The 18,141-nt window shown below is 41.5% G+C and overlaps 1 long non-coding RNA gene across 1 annotated transcript; it reads left to right on the forward strand.

The window, feature by feature from the left end:
• Positions 1-55: 55 nt before the first annotated feature.
• LOC117090436 lies at positions 56-17,924 on the forward strand. The gene is made up of 3 exons (XR_004440008.1): positions 56-136; positions 5,955-5,996; positions 17,904-17,924. It is a non-coding gene; the product is annotated as an uncharacterized LOC117090436 (long non-coding RNA).
• The last annotated feature ends 217 nt before the right edge of the window (positions 17,925-18,141 follow it).

Here is an 18,141-nt window from a genome sequence, read left to right on the forward strand (position 1 = left end):
GATTCTGCTGCCTCAGCCACCCAAGTAGCTGGGATTACAGGCACCCACCACCACACCCAGGTAATTTTTAAATTTTTTTTAGTAGAGATGGGGTTTCACCATGTTGGCCAGGCCGGTCTCAAACTCCTGACCTCAGGTGATCCACTCCCCTCAGCCTCCCAAAGTGCTGGCTACTGCACCCAGCCCAAGTTTTCTTTAGAAGTGGGTTTCCAACCCACTTCTCCCTACAAGGTCTCTCTAACTTTAAATCTGAAGCTAAAACCTTCACCTCTTGGTCTCTGCCCTCCTCAAAACCTCTGGAATTGACATACAAACCAATTCAACCTTCTTCAGCACTACCTGTGACAAGAGGCATCTGGAGAAACAGCCTATATTGATCTGAAGGGTTGGGATGTTTGTCCCCAGAACAATAAGGACCTACCTACCTTACCTCTACACAATCAAGAGAGGTCACTAAACTGAGAACTCCCTATAATAAAACAATCTCCTCCAAAACAGAACACTCCAGCCCAGAAGGCGTGCCATGAGGCACCCTCTTGCATTAGCTAATATTAATTTAATGTGTCCTGTGTCACTTGCCTGGTGTGAAGTAAGTCAATTCTACATACACTTTCTCATTTAACTCTCTAAATTCTGAGAGTTGGATTCTACTATCATCTCCATTTTTAAGATAGGGAAAAGTAAATGATTGCCCAAGAGCACACAGTAGATGGTAGAGTCAGGATTTGAACCCCAGTGTGCTTGATTCTGGCACAGGTGCTGTATTGTCTCCTCCAAGTTCTCATGATGTGGTTGAGGTGAGCAAGAATATTTTCAGACCAGGAGCCTGTCTCAGAGGAGTATGTCTGATTGACGATTCTGTAGAAGAGGAGCTCCCCATGAAGACCACAGGATGCCTTGGGGATATGTACACGAAATGAAGCAGATGTGAAAATTATTGGGATGGACAAGGTAAAAGGGCTGGAAATCTGCAGCGATGTAGACATCAATATAATCCAAAATGACAGCAGGACGTGGAGTGCAGGAGTAGGTCAATCCAAGCTTAAACGTTGTCAGTGAGGCTGGGTGTGGTGGCTCACAGCCTGTAGTTCCAGCACTTTGGGAAGCTGAGGTGGGCGGATCACTTGAGGCCAGGAGTTCGAGACCAGCCTGACCAACATGGTAAACTCCATCTCTACTAAAAATGCAAAAAAAAAAAAAAAAAAAATTAGCCAAGTGTGGTGGTACACACCTGTAATCTCAGCTTTTTGGGAGGCTGAGGCAGGAAAATCGCTTGAACCCAGGAGGCGGAGGTTTCAGTGAGCTGAGATAGCGCCACTGCACTTCAGCCTGAGTGACAGAGCATGACTCTGTCTTAAAAAAAAATTGTCAATGAGTGAGGAGAAATAACTGAGAAGTATGAAGATGACAACAGGAAGGAAGGAGGGGGAGTGGTAGAGCCCCAGAACCCCACAGCATATGCTTCTAATAAGCAGGAGCTCTTGCATGAAGATGGATTAATAAGAGTCTAGAAGCAGGGGTGAGGATATGGAGGATTTCAACCCCGCTGCCAAATCCCAAGGTATATGGGAATGGGGAGATAGAGAAGCCCCCACCTCAGAGTGTTGAGAAGTGATGAGATCCAGCCACAGATGTTGTAGATGCGGGGACACTGACTTACCATAGGACAGAGAGGAAGTTTGGAGGAAAAGAAGCAGTTTGAGTGTGGACCAGTGGCTAGGGCAGTATGGAGATGAAAGTACAGGGCCAGGCTCGGTGGCTTAGGCTGTAATCTCAGCACTTTGGGAGGCTGAGGTGGGTGGACCACAAGGTCAGGGGTTCGAGACGGGCCTGGCCAACATGGTGAAAACCCACCTCTACTAAAGACACAAAAAATCAGCTGGGTGTGGTGGTGTGCACCTGTAACCCCAGCTACTTGGGAGGCTGAGGCAGGAGAATCACTTGAACCCGGGAGGTGGAGGTTGCAGTGAGTGGAGATGGTGCCATTGTGCTCCAGCCTGGGTGATAGGGTGAGACTCTGTCTCAAAAAAAAAAGAAAAAAAAAGGTACAGGAGATCATGTGTGATCTGCTGGAGCTTACACCATAGGGAGGGATGAAGAATATCAGAGATGGGAGCCATGGTGTGTTTACCTAGCCACAGGCCTGCTGAAAGAATTCATTCAGCAATCTCTCAGATAGAGAGGCCTGGAGTTCAGAGTGCCTTCAACAGAGAAACAGATATGGAAGAGATCAGCATTCGGATGTTAACTTAGATCAAGAGAATAACTATGACCTACTCAATATGTGGAGTGAGAATAAAAGAGGATCTTGAGGAATGCCAACATTTAAGGTATTGGCAAAGGAGAATGAGAGGGAGTGGGTAGAAAACCAGGAAAGGATGGTATGCCTATCAGCAAGGCTGGAGAAAACTTCAGGAATGAGGGAGGTCTTTAATTCCTTCTAATGCTACTGTGTTCTATTATCTCCCAGATAGATTGCTGACGGAGGAGGCGACTTCTCAGAGGGAATTAACCACAGCCTGGATTTACTGTGTGTTTGAGGAAGTTCTAGTCCTGTGAACAGTCCATGAATGAGCGAGAGAGCAAGTAAGAGCTTGGGGATGAGTAAGACCTGGGTTTGAATCCTATTACTACCACTTGTACAATTTAAAACAAATTTTAAACATCATTCTGAACCTCAATTTCCCCACTGGAGAAATGGAGTAAATCATAGTACCTGTCTCTCAAGGCTGTGTGATGTAGATTAAATGGATAATATTTTCAAAGGACTTTGCCCAGTTCCTGGCAAACAGTAAACACTGGATAATGTTACCTCTTATCATACGTATTGGCAATGACACGTGATAAGGGCTACGGTAGAAGAAATGTTAGGTGATATTAGAGTATATAGTTGGATCAATAACATAGTTGGGGAAGTGGGGTAGGGAAAGTTTTCTAGACATCAAGTTTGGGTCATCAAAGAGAAGGAGTTCACATTGAGATACCATCTCACGCCAGTCAGAACGGCTATTACTAAAAGGTCTGGCAAGGTGCGGTGGCTCACGCCTGTAATCCCAGCACTTTCAGAGGCTGAGGTGGGCAGATCATGAGGTCAAGAAATCGAGACCATCCTGGCCAACATGATGAAACCCCATCTCTACTAAAAATACAAAAAATTAGCTGGGTGCAGTGGCACACGCCTGTAGTCCCAGCTACTCGGGAGGCTGAGGCACAAGAATCGCTTGAACCCGGGAGGTGGAGGTTGCAGTGAGCCGAGATCGTGACACTGCACTCTGGCCTGGCAACAGAGAGAGATTCCATCTCAAAAAACAAAACAAAACAAAACCAAAACAAGACGATCTAAAAACAACAGAACAACAGATGCTGGTGAGGCTCCAGGGAAAAGGGAACACATACAGTGTTAGTAGGAATGTACGTTAGTTCAGCCACTGTGGGAAATTGTTTGGATATTTCTCAAAGAACTTAAAATTGAACTATCATTTGATCCAGCTGTCCCATTACTGGATATACATCCAAAGCAAAATAAATTGTTCTACCAAAATGACACGCACTCGTATGTTCATTGCAGCATGAATAATAGCAAAGATATGAAATCAGCCTTGGTGCCCATCAACAATGGATTGGATAAAGCAAGTGTGGTACATAGGTACCATGGAATACTACACAGGCATAAAAAATAATGAAATCATGTCCTTTGCAGGCACACGGATGCAGCTGGAGGCCATTATCGTAAGTGAATTAAGGCAGAAACAGAAAACCAGATACTGCATACTTTCACTTATAAGTGGGAACTAAACATTGAGTACTCACACTTATAAAGATGACAACAGTAGACAATGGGGACTATGAAAAGGGGAAGGGAGGGAGTTTTTCAAGGTTTGAAAAACTACCTATTGGGTGCTGTGCTTAGTACCTGGGTGATGGGATCAATTGTACCCCAAACTTCAGCATTACGATATACCCATGTAGCAAACCTGCACATGTATTCCTTGAACCTAAAATAAAAGATGAAATTACAGAAAAAAAAAAAAGCCACAGAGGAGTCAAAAGTACTCCCACCAGAGGAATTCACATATGTGAGGACTTACAGGCAAAATAAACAAGTTGCACTGCAAAAAGCTGGGTGAATTGCAGAACAGTTGGAATAGAGGACAGTCGTATAGCTAGGGTGGAGGGAGGGGAAGACCAGGAAGAATTGTGGGAATATCCAGACAGAAAGCCAGAGTGAGGGTCACAAAAGTGGAGGAAGCTGGTTGGGCATGGTGGCTCATGCCTGTAATCACCGCATTTTGGGAGGCTGAGGTGTGTGGATCACCTGAGGTCGGGAGTTCAAGACCAGCCTGACCAACATGTAGAAACCCCATCTCTACTAAAAATACGAAATTAGCTGGGTGTGGTGGCACATGCCTGTAATCCCAGCTACTGGGGAGGCAGAGGCAGGAGAATCACTGGAACCCGATGGCAGAGGTTGCGGTGAGCCGAGATCGCACTATTGTTCTCCAGGCTGGGCAACAAGAGAGAAACTCTGTCTCAAAAAAAAAAAAAAAGAGGAAGCTGGGCAGATCCAGCAAATATTCATAAGTATTAGTAGAAATACAAAGACTTTGAAATTGATAGAATAGAAAAGCTGGGGTGGGAAAAGAGGAGAGAAAGGGAAGATCCAAGAGTCATTCTTGTCTATCTTTACTTCTATAGATAGCCCTGCCTTTACCACAGTGCCTTCCCAACTGTGAATACTCAATCAAGATTAAACAAAACACATAATATTCCTTAAAATTATTTTTCTGGCCTCTACATCTGCATGTTGTCACATGAGATTCTGATGATCCACCAACAGATGTATCCCCTTGCTCCTCTACTAGGTAATTTTAATTTTTGCACATGGCACCCAGCCTACCTCTACCATCAAAATCCCCAAAGAGAAGAAAGATATCTAAGGTTAACATGCAAGCAGTGCATGGACCGTTACAGTGGAAAGGGCTCTGCCAGGTCCAGGCAGGCAGGCAGACAGGGAGACCTGACCTACCTTGGAGGTTTGCTCCACTGCCATAGGGGGTTTTCTGGGAACCCAAACATTGGAGAGGTGCAAATGAGTTGCTTATCATCTAGAGTGGCATGGAAGCTGTAGAATTTTCTCCTAGCACTTATAAGAAGCAGGCATTCTAGTTAGGTGGAAGAGAGATAGACTCATGAAAAAGCCTTGTGGTCTGTAACGAGGATATACTCAACAGTGACCTAAACTGACATCCAGAAATTAGATGCACACAGGCTTCTGAGCAGATGATGGCAAATAAGTGTAATAACCCAGGCTGAAGCTCAACAACATCTCCTCCACCCTCCAGTCATGGTACCACATATGGTACACCCTCTGCCCCTGAGAAAAATGAGTGCCAATGCTGGAAAAAGGAGATAACTCTTGAATGCCTAACATTGTTTCTGCCACTCCATAGAATGGGTCTGAAGACGCAAAGTCCAGTCATGGAAAATACATCTGAGTTTGTGAATTGGAATCCAAACCTACTACCCTTTTCTCTTTCCTAACGTTGCATATCTGTTTTCTCTCTTGGACTCGTCATCTATTTCTTTTATTGTTTTATCATAACAGTAATTTTTTATATTTATTAATCATTTTTGTTTTTATCCATATTCTTCTACCTTTATGAATGTATTCCTCCATGTTGCTTGATATGTTTTTTTCTTTTTTTCTTTTCTTTTTTTCTTTTCTTTTTTTTTTTTTGAGACGGAGTTTGGCTCTGTTGCCCAGGCTGGAGTGCAATAGGACTATCTAGCTCCCTGCAACCTCCGCCTCCTGGGTTCAAGCAATTCTCCCGCCTCAGCCCCCCGAGTAGCTGGGATTACAGGCATGTGCCACCACACCTGGCTAATTTTCGTATTTTCAGTAAAGACGGGGTTTCTCCATGTTGGTCAGGCTGGTCTCAAACTCCAGATCTCAGGTGATCCAACTGCCTCAGCCTACCAAAGTGCTGGGATTACAGGTGTGAAAAACACTACCTGGCTGATAATGATTTTCTATTTTTCCTCTTTTTGGGCTTTTTGAGATAAAAGCATAACTTGTTTCTTTCTTTCTGGTAACATTAAAAATCTCTCTGAATTTGAGTGCAGTTTTGAGGTGAAACTATGGGTTTTTATGCAATATTTACATAGTAGTATGTTTCTATATATTCTGTAATTACATTCTTGATTTCCTTTTTGATCAAAGAGGTAACTTAGAAGACTGCCTTATAATTTCCAAGTGTTTAAGCTTCTATTTGTTAATTAATATATAAATATTAATTTTTAAAATATGATACAGAGAAGTGCACCATCATAAGTGTAGAGCTTGATAAATTTTTATTAAGTAAGTATTCTCAATGTAACCACCACTTAAATCAAGAAATTGGACATTTCTGTTACCAGAACTGTAGAAGCCCTCTGTGTGCCACCTCCCAGGTACTACAGCACCCTTTCTCAGCTCCCCGAAGATAAGTTCCATACTGACTTCTATTACCATTGATTCACTTTGCTTGTTTTTAAACTTGATGTAAATGAAATCATACAGTATATACTGTTCTGTATCTGGCTTTTTTTTTGCTCAGCCTCCATTGTGAGATTCATCCACATTTCCATCCATTGTTAGGTGAAGCATGAATACATTCCTTTTTCTTTCCGTGTATACACCACCTTTGTATGATAATGAATTCATACGATTCATTGTATTGTGTGAATACACCACCTTTTTATTTATCCACTGTGTTGTCAATGGAGACTTCAAGTGGTTTTAATTTTTGACTATTACAAATGTTGCCAATACAAACATTCTAGCACGTGCCTTTTGTGGTAAACAGGTCCACATTTCTGTTGAACAAGTGAAATTGCTGGGTCGTGAAGTGTGCATACTGCTTAGCCTTAGCGCATACTGCAAACACAGCTCTCTAAAGCACTGTACTGATTTTGCTCCCACCAAAATGCATTATATGACAGTCCCACTTGGCCTGCATCCTCATCAACACTGGTATAGCCAGTCTCTTTTCATTTTAGCTCTTCCATGGCTGTGTGGTGGTATTTCATTCTCATATCAATGGCATATATTGGATGACTAACAAGGTTGAGCAACTTTTTGTGTTCTTGGGCCATTTGGATAGTGACTATTCAAATCTCTTGATCTCTTGTCAATTTATCCTGAAGGTTTCTTCCTTTTTCCCATTGATTTGTAGGATTCTTCTCTTTCTTTTCTTTTTTTTTTCTTTTGTGAGATGGAGTCTTGTTCTGTCACCTGGGCTGGAGTGCAGTGGCGTGATCTTGGCTCACGGCAACCTCATTTCCCGGGTTCAAGTGATTCTCCTGCCTCAACCTCCCAAGTAGCTGGGATTACAGGCACCCACCACCATGCCTGGCTAATTTTTTTTTGTATTTTTAGTAGAGACGGGGGTTTTACCATGTTGGCCAGGCTGTTCTTGAACTCCTGACCTCAGGCGATCCACCAGCCTCGGCCTCCCAAAGGGCTGGGATTACAGGCGTGAGCCACCGCTCCCAGCCCTAGAGTCTCTCTCTCTATGTACACACATACACACACACACGCGCACACGTGCACACACACACACACATACACGCACACATGTATACACATATATATACACACATCTATCTATCTATCTATCTATCTATCTATCAATCATCTATTTTTCTTTGAGACAGGGTCTCGCACTGTTTCTCTGTTGCCCAGGTTGGAGTGTAGTGGCCTGATCTCGGCTTACTGCAGCTTTGACTCCATGGGCTCAGGTGATTCTCCTACCTCAGCCTCCCGGGTAGCTCGGACTATAGGCATGCGCCACCAGGTCTGGCTATTTTTGTGGTTTTTTAGTAGAGATGTTGCCTAGGCTGGTCTTGAACTCCTGGGCTGAAGTGATCTGTCTGCCTCGGCTTCCCAAATTGCCTAGATTACAGGTGTGAGCCACCATGCCCTCCGGATTCCTTATATATTTTGGAGCTGAGTTCTCTCTCTCTCTGTTTTATGAAGGTTGAATGTATTGCAAATAATTTGTCCCACTCTGATGATTTCTTTTCATTCTGTTTTTATTTTTTTGAGACAGGGCCTCACTCTGTTCCCAAGGCTGGAGTTCAGTGGCACAGTCTCCACTCAATTCAGCCTCCTCCCTCCCAAGCTCAAGTGATCCTCCCACCTCAGCTTGCAGAGTAGCTGAGACTACAGGCCCTGCCACCAGGTCTGGGTAATTGTTGATTTTTTTTTTTTTTTTGTAGTAATGAAGTTTTGGAGTTGCCCAGGCTAGTCTCGACCTCTTGAGCTCAAGTGATCTTCCTGCCTCAGCCTTTCAAAGTGCTAGGATGACAGACATGTGCCATGGGGCTTGGCCTTTTTAGTTCTCTTAATGGTATCATCAGATGAACCGTTAAGAACCAAAGTTCTTAACTGTTAAGTAGTCCAATTTGCCACTATTTCCTTTAAGATTAGAATATTTGGTGTCTTGTTTAAGAAATCATTGTCTACCACAAGATCATGAAGAACTTTTTCTCCTGTTTTATATTTTGATTTTTATTTCTTTTGAAAAACAGTAATTTTTGAGGTTTTCTTTTTCCAGAAAAAATGAGTAGTTGATAAACCTTTTCAGTCATTGCCTGTCGACTTCCTTTTGCCCTCGTTTGTGAATGTTAGGCCAGATGTAGACTTTTGAGTTGTATTTGAGTTACGACCTATTTTCGTGGGTGCCCTGTAATCTTGCTCCAAATTTTATTGGCATTGAGCATTGCAGATGTGAGCATGGGGCAAACTAACTTCTCTTTTTGGAGACAAACTTCTTTTTTTCTGGTGTGTGTGTGTGTGTGTGTGTGTGTGTGTGTGTCTTCAAAATTCAGAAATTTAACCAAGATATGTCTAGGGATTTTGTGTTTCTTGTGCAGTAATATTTTCTAGCCCTTAGTGAAATATTTTAATTTTGACTTGGACCTTTCTTCAGCTCTGCAAAATGTTTTTTTGTTTGTTTCTTTGTTTTGTTTTTTTGAGATAGAGTTTCACTGTTACTGCCCAGGCTGTAGTGCAATAGCCGGATCTCGGCTCTCCACGACTTCCGCCTGCGAAGTAGCTGGGATTACAGGCATGCGCCACCATACCCAGATATTTTGTATTTTTAGTAGAGACAGGGGTTTCTCTCCAGTTGGTCAGGCTGGTCTCGAACTTCCAACCTCAGGTGATCTGCCCACCTTGGCCTCACAAAGTGCTGGGATTCCAGGCATGAGCTACCGTGCCTGGCCTTTTTTTAGTATTTTTTATGCTTATTTCTTCTTCATCATATGCTCTGCAAATTCTATTACAATTTGTTTGAATCTTTTGAAAAAAATTCCATGTCTACTTTCTTTTTCCTCACCATTTCATTGCATTACCTACTTTTCCCCGCTGAATTTTGGGATCATTCTTCCAGCCCATCTCTAATACAGTAATTCCATTTTGGGCAGTGCCAGATCTGCTATTTCCTGCCTCCGTGGAGTTTCATTAGCTTGGAAGTCATGTGTTTCTTATTCAAGAACTCTTTCATGTGTAATGTGGCTCTTCTTCATGGCAGCCAGCTCTGGTTATATTAAAGCAGCTTTCTCTCAGTTCTCACCAAGAATACAAATTAGAGTGAAAAAATATTTCCCTTACTTCTTGCATAACTTTCACTAGCAGCTATTTTCTCTGGATTCTCAGATTAGTCTCCCTGTTTTATGGAGGTAATAGTCTATGATAAAAGCACAGGCATTTGAACTAGAAAAACTCAGGTTTGAATCCTAGTTCTGACCCTTGAATGGCAGTTAACCTAAACCCTCTGAGCTTGGTTTATTTTATTTTATTTATTTTTATTTTTTTGAGACGGAGTCTCGCTCTGTCGCCCGGGCTGGAGTGCAGTGGCCGGATCTCAGCTCACTGCAAGCTCCGCCTCCCAGGTTTATGCCATTCTCCTGCCTCAGCCTCCCGAGTAGCTGGGACTACAGGCGCCCGCCACCTCGCCCGGCTAGTTTTTTGTATTTTTTAATAGAGACGGGGTTTCACCGTGTTAGCCAGGATGGTCTCGATCTCCTGACCTCGTGATCCGCCCGTCTCGGCCTCCCAAAGTGCTGGGATTACAGGCTTGAGCCACCGCGCCCAGCCGCTTGGTTTATTTGATAGTATAGTCAAACCCTCATCGTAGAGTTCTTCTAAGGATTAAATAGGATAATATATGTTATAGCATTTACAGTAGTACTTGGCTCTATAGTTTATTATTATTATCTTCTTCATTCTCATCACTATTATATTGAAATACTAAGTCTTTTTTCTGCTTGTCAGTCTCACATAGAGAGGTCTGGTTACTTAAGACTTGGTAGCTGAGTTGGACAGAAAGGCATCAGGCCAGAAATGGTGCAGATCTCAGTTTAATTTCTCCCAAACGTTACTACACATAGTAAATCTACCTGGCCAGGATTCCCTTACTCAGAAATCTCCTGTACCATTTTTTGACAGGATTGTGAAAGGGACCTTTCTCTAATTTCCATGAGTGACACAGAATTGCTCTATTATGTTTGATGAATTATTTCAAATGGATATTGGAGGGAGAAATGAGTCAAAACTACTGGCTTTTGTTAACATTTTGTTACCAGAAGTTGAATGTAAAATTTACTAAAAATAAAGAAAATTAACACATAAATGTTTTAGATAAAAAGGTAGTCAAATATTCTATCCTTTGGGGATAAGGGAGACTTCTAAGCATTAAACCAAAGGCATAAAAACATAAGGAGAAGATTGATGGATCTGACCACATCAAAAATGTAGAATTCTGGCTGGGCACGGCGGCTCACACCTGTAATCCCAGCACTTCAGGAGGCTGAGGTGGGTGGATCACTTGAGGTCAGCAGTTCAAAAGCAGCCTGACCAACATGTTGAAACCCTGTCTTTACTAAAAATACAAAATTGGCCAGGTGTGGTGGCTCATGCCTATAATCCCAACTACTTGGGAGGCTGAGGCAGGATAATCGCTTGAGCCTGGGAGATGGAGGTTGCAGTGAGCCGAGATTGTGCTATTGCACTCCAATCTGGGCAACAAGGGTGAAACTCCATCTAAAAACAAACAAACAAACAAAAAAAAGTAGAATTCCTGGAAGATAAAAATCAACATTAGAGATGTTGAAAAGGAAAGGCCAAACTAGAGAAAACATTTGCCATAAGATACAATAGCATTCGTACAGTTAATATAACTAAAAATCTTTTAAAAATTGATAAGAAAATGAAGACCTACAACAGAAAAATGGGCTAAGGACATAGAGAATTAATTAACCAAAGAAGAAATACTAACGGCCATGAAATATGTGAGAAAATGTTTAATGTGGTAAAAACACGTGCAAATTAAAACAGCATAATAATGCTATTTCTCATCTATTCATCTCGCAGGATTATTAAGAGCGGTAATACTCAGCATAGGTTAGGGTATGGGGAAAATGGCATATTTACACGCTGTAGTTGGGATGGCGAAATTTTCCATTTTTTATCTACAGGATAATTTGTCAATACATATAAAAAGTTTTAAAACATGACACACTTCAATGCAGACATTCTGATTATTTAATGTTGATCCTAAGTAAATATATGCAAAAAGTTTTAACCATTAACATGTTGATCACAGAGATATTTAGAATAACAGAAGATAAGAAAGAACATATTGTCCTAACAACAGTCTGATCCTATTTTTGAAACACATTTATTGATGTCCAGTGTTATCTTGATTAGTAAGAATCTGGGCATTTTTCATTTTTTAAATGAATCTCAATTTTCCAATTTTTTTCCTCAATAACATTAAAATGTATAACACGTTTATATGTAAACACATATACTGCTGGACTTTATTTACTAACATTTTATTAATAATTTTTGTATCTATTCTTGTAGGCGATATTGGTTTGTTGTTTTGGCATTTGTGCCATCTTCGGGTTTGATAACAGTTAAGACCATTTCATGAAGTGAATTTGGGTGCTTTCATTTTGTTTCTGTGCTCTGAAATACTTAAGTAGCAGAAGAATTATCTGTTGTTTGAAGCTTTGAAAGTGTTCCCCATAACACCATATGGGCCTGGCTACTTTGGGGAGTATTGTTCCTTGAAAAGTTTTCCAAGTTTTTCAGTGTTTCTGGTCCCCTCATGCTTCCTACCTATTTTGAAAAACCTGTAGCAGGCCAGGCACAGTGGCTCATGCCTGTAATCTCGGCACTTTGGGAGGCAGAGGCGGGTGGATCACCTGAGGTCAAGAGTTCGAACACAGCCTGGCCAACATGGTGAACTCCATCTTTACTAAAAGTACAAAAATTAGCTGGGCATGGTGGTAGGTGCCTGTAATTCCAGCTACTCAGGGAGGCTGAGGCACGAGAATCGTTTGAACACAGGAGGTGGAGGTTACAGTGAGCTGAGATTGCACCACTGCACTCCAGCCTGGGAGACACAGCAACACTCCGTCTCAAAAAAAAAAAAGGGAAAAGTAAGAAAGAAAGAAACACCTGTAGGAGTTCATATTCTCCAAGCAAATAAAGAGCTTACTTTAAAATAAGTAAACATAAGATTGCAAAAGTATTCTCTTATACATTTTTGCATCTGTGATTAAATCCTCTTTCTTGTGTGTAAAGTTGTGTGTTTTTCTTCTTTTTGCCTTTCTATCTATTCATTTTATGTATCCCTTTGAAATAACAAGTCCTGAAGTTAACTGATCAATTACACCCTTAATTCATTCTAAGGTCTGTATTGGGCCTGACAGCTTGCACCGTGAGACTCGAAAAGCTGCAAACACTCACCATCAGCCCATAAAAACAGCCAGGAGGTGAGATATACCCTGCAAAGCCACGGGGGCAGAACAATCCAAGACCGTGGGAGCCCACCTCTTGCATCAGCATGACCTTGATGTGAAACATGGAGTCAAAGGAGATCATTTTGGATCTTTAAAATTTGGCTATCTTGCTGGATTTCTGACTTGCATGGGGCCTGTAACCCCTTTGTTTTGGCCAATTACTCCCATTTGGAACAGCTGTATTTACTCAATTACCTGTACCCTCATTGTATCCAGGAAGTAACTAGCTTTGGATTTTATGGGCTTTGGATTTTACAGGCCCATAGGCAGAAGAGACTTGCCTTGTCTCAGATGAGACTTTGGACAGCAGACATTTGAGTTAATGCTGAAATGAGTGAAGACTTTGGGAGACTGTTGGGAAGGCATGATAAGTTTTGAAATGTAAGGACATGAAATTTGGAGAGGCCAGGAGCAGAATAATATGGTTGGGCCATGTCCCCACCCACATCTCAACTTGAGTTGTATCACTCAGAATTCCCGTGTGTTGGAGGAGGGACCCAGGGGAAGGTAGTTGAATTTCTGGGGCCAGAGATTCCCATGCTATTGTTGTGATAATGAATAAGTCTCACAAGGTCTGATGGATTTTTCTTTTTTTTTTTTTTTTTTTGAGACAGAGTCTCACTCTGTCGCTGGGGCTGGAGTGCAGTGGCCGGATCTCAGCTCACTGCAAGCTCCGCCTCCCGGGTTCACGCCATTCTCCTGCCTCAGCCTCCTGAGTAGCTGGGACTACAGGCGCCCGCCACCTCGCCCGGCTAGTTTTTTGTATTTTTTAGTAGAGACGGGGTTTCACAGTGTTAGCCAGGATGGTCTCGATCTCCTGACCTCGTGATCCGCCCGTCTCGGCTTCCCAAAGTGCTGAGATTACAGGCTTGAGCCACCGCGCCCGGCCTGATGGATTTTTCAAGGGTTCTGTCTTTTGCTTCCTTCTCATATTCTCTTCCCACTGCCATGTAAGAAGAGCTGTTCATCCACCACCATAACTCTGAGACCTCCTCAGCCATGTGGAACCCTTAATCCAATTAAACCTCTTTTTCTTCCCCATCTCACGTATGTCTTTATCAGCAGTGTGAATGTGGACTAGTACATTTGGTATTTTCAAACTTCTTGATATTTTTGGAGAGAATAGATATGTAGTATCTTGTGCATTTTCCTGATTACTAATGAGGGTGAGAAAATTTTTATGTTTTGGGGACTTTCTTTTTTGTGAAATCCCTTTTAATGTATTTTCCCAATTTTCTGTTGGGTTGCTATTTTCAAAATTAATTCATAGGAGCTCCTTATACTTTGTCGATATGATATTAATCTTTCATAGGTTTTAGGTACTGCAAATATCTTCCTCTAGTTTATAGTTTATCTTTTCAATTTTTAACTTTTATTTTTTAATTTTAAATTTTTTTTTGAGACAGTCTCGCTCTGTCATTCAGGCTGGAGTGCAGTGGCTCACTGCAACCTACACCTCCCGGATTCAGATGATTCTCATGCCTGAGCTTCCCAAGTAGCTGGAATTACAAGTGTCTGCCACCAATGCCCCGCTAATTTCTTGTAATTTTACTAGAGACTGGGTTTCACCATGTTGATCAGCCTGGTCTCAAACTCCTGACCTCAGGTGTTTGGGATTACAGGCTTGAGATACCATGTCCAGCCCATCTTTCCACTTTTTGATATAAAAAGTTCTTACTTTTGTGATAGTCAAAATGTCTATTCTTTTTTAATAGTTAAATGGCTTTTTGTGTCTCATTCACTTACATTCTCTACTAAAAGTTTTAAAGTTTTGTTTCTGACATGTCAGTCTGGTCCATCTGGAATTTAATGTTTGTATATAGAGCACAGTAGAAATATAATTTCATTTTGTTTTCTATAGCAATAACCGCTATTTTTAAATTCTATTTATTGAAATGTTCTTTCTTTCCTTGCTGATCTGCCATGTGATCTACATCACATATCAAAGATTAAATTTGTGGAGATTTATTTGGGAGCGCTCTATTCTCTTTCATTAGTCAGTTAATCAGTGAAGACCACACTGTCTTAATTGCTGTAGTTTTATAAAAGTTCTGATATTTGGCAGGACAAATACATCTTCTTCTTCAATAACTTCTTTGATAATTTGGCTCCTTCCCTTTTCCATGTGGGTATATATATATATTATATATTTATGCAATATATATTTATATATTTATTTATTTATAAATATTTATTTATATGCATTTATTTAGAAGTATATATTTATTTATAAATATATATTATATGTATTTATTTATAAGTATTTATTTATTTATAAATATATATTTATTTGTTTATGAATATATATTTATTTATATGTATTTACTTATAATTATATATTTATTTATGTATATTTATAAATATATTTATTTATTTATATATATTATTTATATACTTATATATATGGAGAGAGGGTCTCACTTTGTTGCCCAGGCTTGAGGACAGTGGTGCAGTCATAGCTCACTGCAGACTTGAACTTCTGGGCTCAAGAGCTCCTCCTACCTCAGTCTACCAAGAAACTAGGATTCGAAGGCATGCACCACTACATCCATCTAATTTTTAAAAACATTATTTTTTTTTGTAACGATGGGGATCTTGCTATGCTGCCCAGGCTGGTCTCTAAACTTTTGGCCTCAAGCAATCCTCCCACCTCAGGCTCCCAAATTGCTGGGATCACAAGAGTGAGCCACCACACCTGGCTCCATTTTGCATATTTTAAGACCATTTTAAAAAAGCTGCTCAAGCCTGCTTTTTTCTCTTGGTGCTACTTGCAACTCCCTTACTTAGCCTTGGAAATACTGTTAGTGAAGAAAATCCAAAGAGTTGAAATATAAAATATTCTTTCTTTTCTTCTAATTGCAAAAGAACAGACACCCTCCTGAATCATAAAGCTACTTTTGATAAGTTGGTGAACTGAGAGCATACACAGTATTCTTAATTCTGCTCTAATTTCAGAGACCTTAGGGATTCAACTACCTCCCCCTGGGTCCCTCCCCTAACACGTGGGAATTATGAGCTATACAATTCAAGTTGAGGCCGGGTGCAGTGGCTCAAGCCTGTAATCCCAGCACTTTGGGAGGCCGAGACGGGCGGATCATGAGGTCAGGAGATCGAGATCATCCTGGCTAACACGGTGAAACCCCGTCTCTACTAAAAATACAAAAACTAGCCGGGCGAGGTGGCGGGCGCCTGTAGTCTCAGCTACTCGGGAGGCTGAGGCAGGAGAATGGCGTGAACCCGGGAGGTGAAGCTTGCAGTGAGCTGAGATCTGGCCACTGCACTCCAGTCCTGGCGACAGAGCAAGACTCTGCCTCAAAAAAAAAAAACAAAACAAAAAAACATAAAAACAAAACAAAAGAAAAAAAAATTCAAGTTGAGATGTGGGCAGGGACATAGCCAAACCATATTATTCTGCTCCTGGCCCCTCCAAATCTCATGTCCTCACATTTCCAAACCTATCATGCCTTCCCAACAGTCCCCCAAAGTCTTAACTCATTTCACCATTAACCCAAATGTCTGCTGTCCAAAGTCTCATCTGAGACAAGGCAAGTCTCTTCTGTCTATGAGCCTCTTCTGATTTCTGCTTCACTGTGAAGTCTTTTCACATAGTCTTAAAAGATTATTGCTATGAAATTTTCTTGTACATATAACCCGTAACCTCTACAATTCTGCAGTTTTAATTGGTTGTCTTACCAATAATGAGTTGCTTTGCTTCAAAATATTTAACATTTCCAGAAGGCATAAATATGTAGAGTATAGTTTTTTAGTCAACCAGAAGAAAATTGACTTTATTTACTAACATAACTTATATGTAAAGGTTTAATAAATTTCCTTCTTCTTTTCTTTTGCATCATAACAACCACTGAATATAATATTTCTCTTTTTTTTTTTTTTTTTTTGAGACGGAGTCTCGCTGTGTCGCCCAGGCTGGAGTGCAGTGGCCGGATCTCAGCTCACTGCAAGCTCCGCCTCCCAGGTTTACGCCATTCTCCTGCCTCAGCCTCCCGAGTAGCTGGGACTACAGGCACCTGCCACCATGCCCGGCTAGTTTTTTGTATTTTTTAGTAGAGACGGGGTTTCACTGTGTTAGCCAGGATGGTCTCGATCTCCTGACCTCGTGATCCGCCCGTCTCAGCCTCCCAAAGTGCTGGGATTACAGGCATGAGCCACAGTGCCTGGCCTTTTTAGATTATTTTACTTTATTTTAGTTACTTATTTCTATGACTTTATTGTTACAAAAATGCTAGTTTAAAAAAAATCAATCAATATAGCAAGGAACAAAGAAGATGATCAACAAGCATTCCCACCTCCAAGATCTAGAAATAAGTGTCATCATTCCAAAAGTTGATACATGGTGGATTCCTTCACACCAGTTTGCAGTACAAAGTAACCCCTTGGTTGTAGAAAACATTATTATTATCATTATTATTTTTGAGAGAGAATTTGACTCTTGTGGCCCAAGCTGGAGTGCAATGGTGCAATCTCAGCTCACTGCAACCTCTGCCTCATAGGTTCAAATGGTTCTCCTGCCTCAGCCTCCTAAGAAGCTGGGATTATCGACACATACCACAAGGGCTGACTAATTGTGTGTATTTTCAGTAGAGACAGGGTTTCACCATGTTGGTCAAGCTGGTCTTGAACTCCTGACCTCAGGTGATCTAGTCGCCTCAACCTCCCAAAGCGCTGGGATTACAGGTATGAGCCACCACACCCAGATTCGAAAACATTATTAAGTAGCAAACAGTAGCAGTATGCTTGGGGGTTTTTGGATTGATTATTTTCAAATCTCTAGAAAAGCTCAATACATTATCTTAGGCTATGATCCCAAGGCAGAGTCTCATCTGTTAATTGGGGGCAGGTCTAAGGGTCCTGTCAGCTCTGAGATTAATGGTTTTCCAGCTTGATCTGCTACCTGCCACCCACCCATCCTCGGTTTTGTTTGTTTGCTTTTTCAGAGACAATGTCTCACTATGTTGACCAGCCTGGTCTTGAACTCCTGGCCTCAAGGGATCCTCGTGCCTTGGCCTCCCAAAGTGCTGGAGTTAGAGATGTGAGCCTCTGTGCTCAGCCCATCCTTACCTGTTCAAGTGTGGAGGTCAATAGTAAATGCCAAGTTTACATCCGGGTCAGAAGTGGAGATGCCCCAGAACAGAATCATAACCCTAATCAGGCCTCCCACTGCATGAAGACCTTATTTTCTAAAGCTTAAACCTGGACAAAGGTGGCCGGGCACGGTGGCTCAGGCCTGTAATCCCAGCACTTTGGGAGGCCAAGGCGGGTGGATCA

Source organism: Trachypithecus francoisi, unplaced genomic scaffold, assembly GCF_009764315.1.
Source record: "Trachypithecus francoisi isolate TF-2019V2 unplaced genomic scaffold, Tfra_2.0 Contig01016, whole genome shotgun sequence".
Lineage (NCBI taxonomy): Eukaryota > Metazoa > Chordata > Mammalia > Primates > Cercopithecidae > Trachypithecus > Trachypithecus francoisi.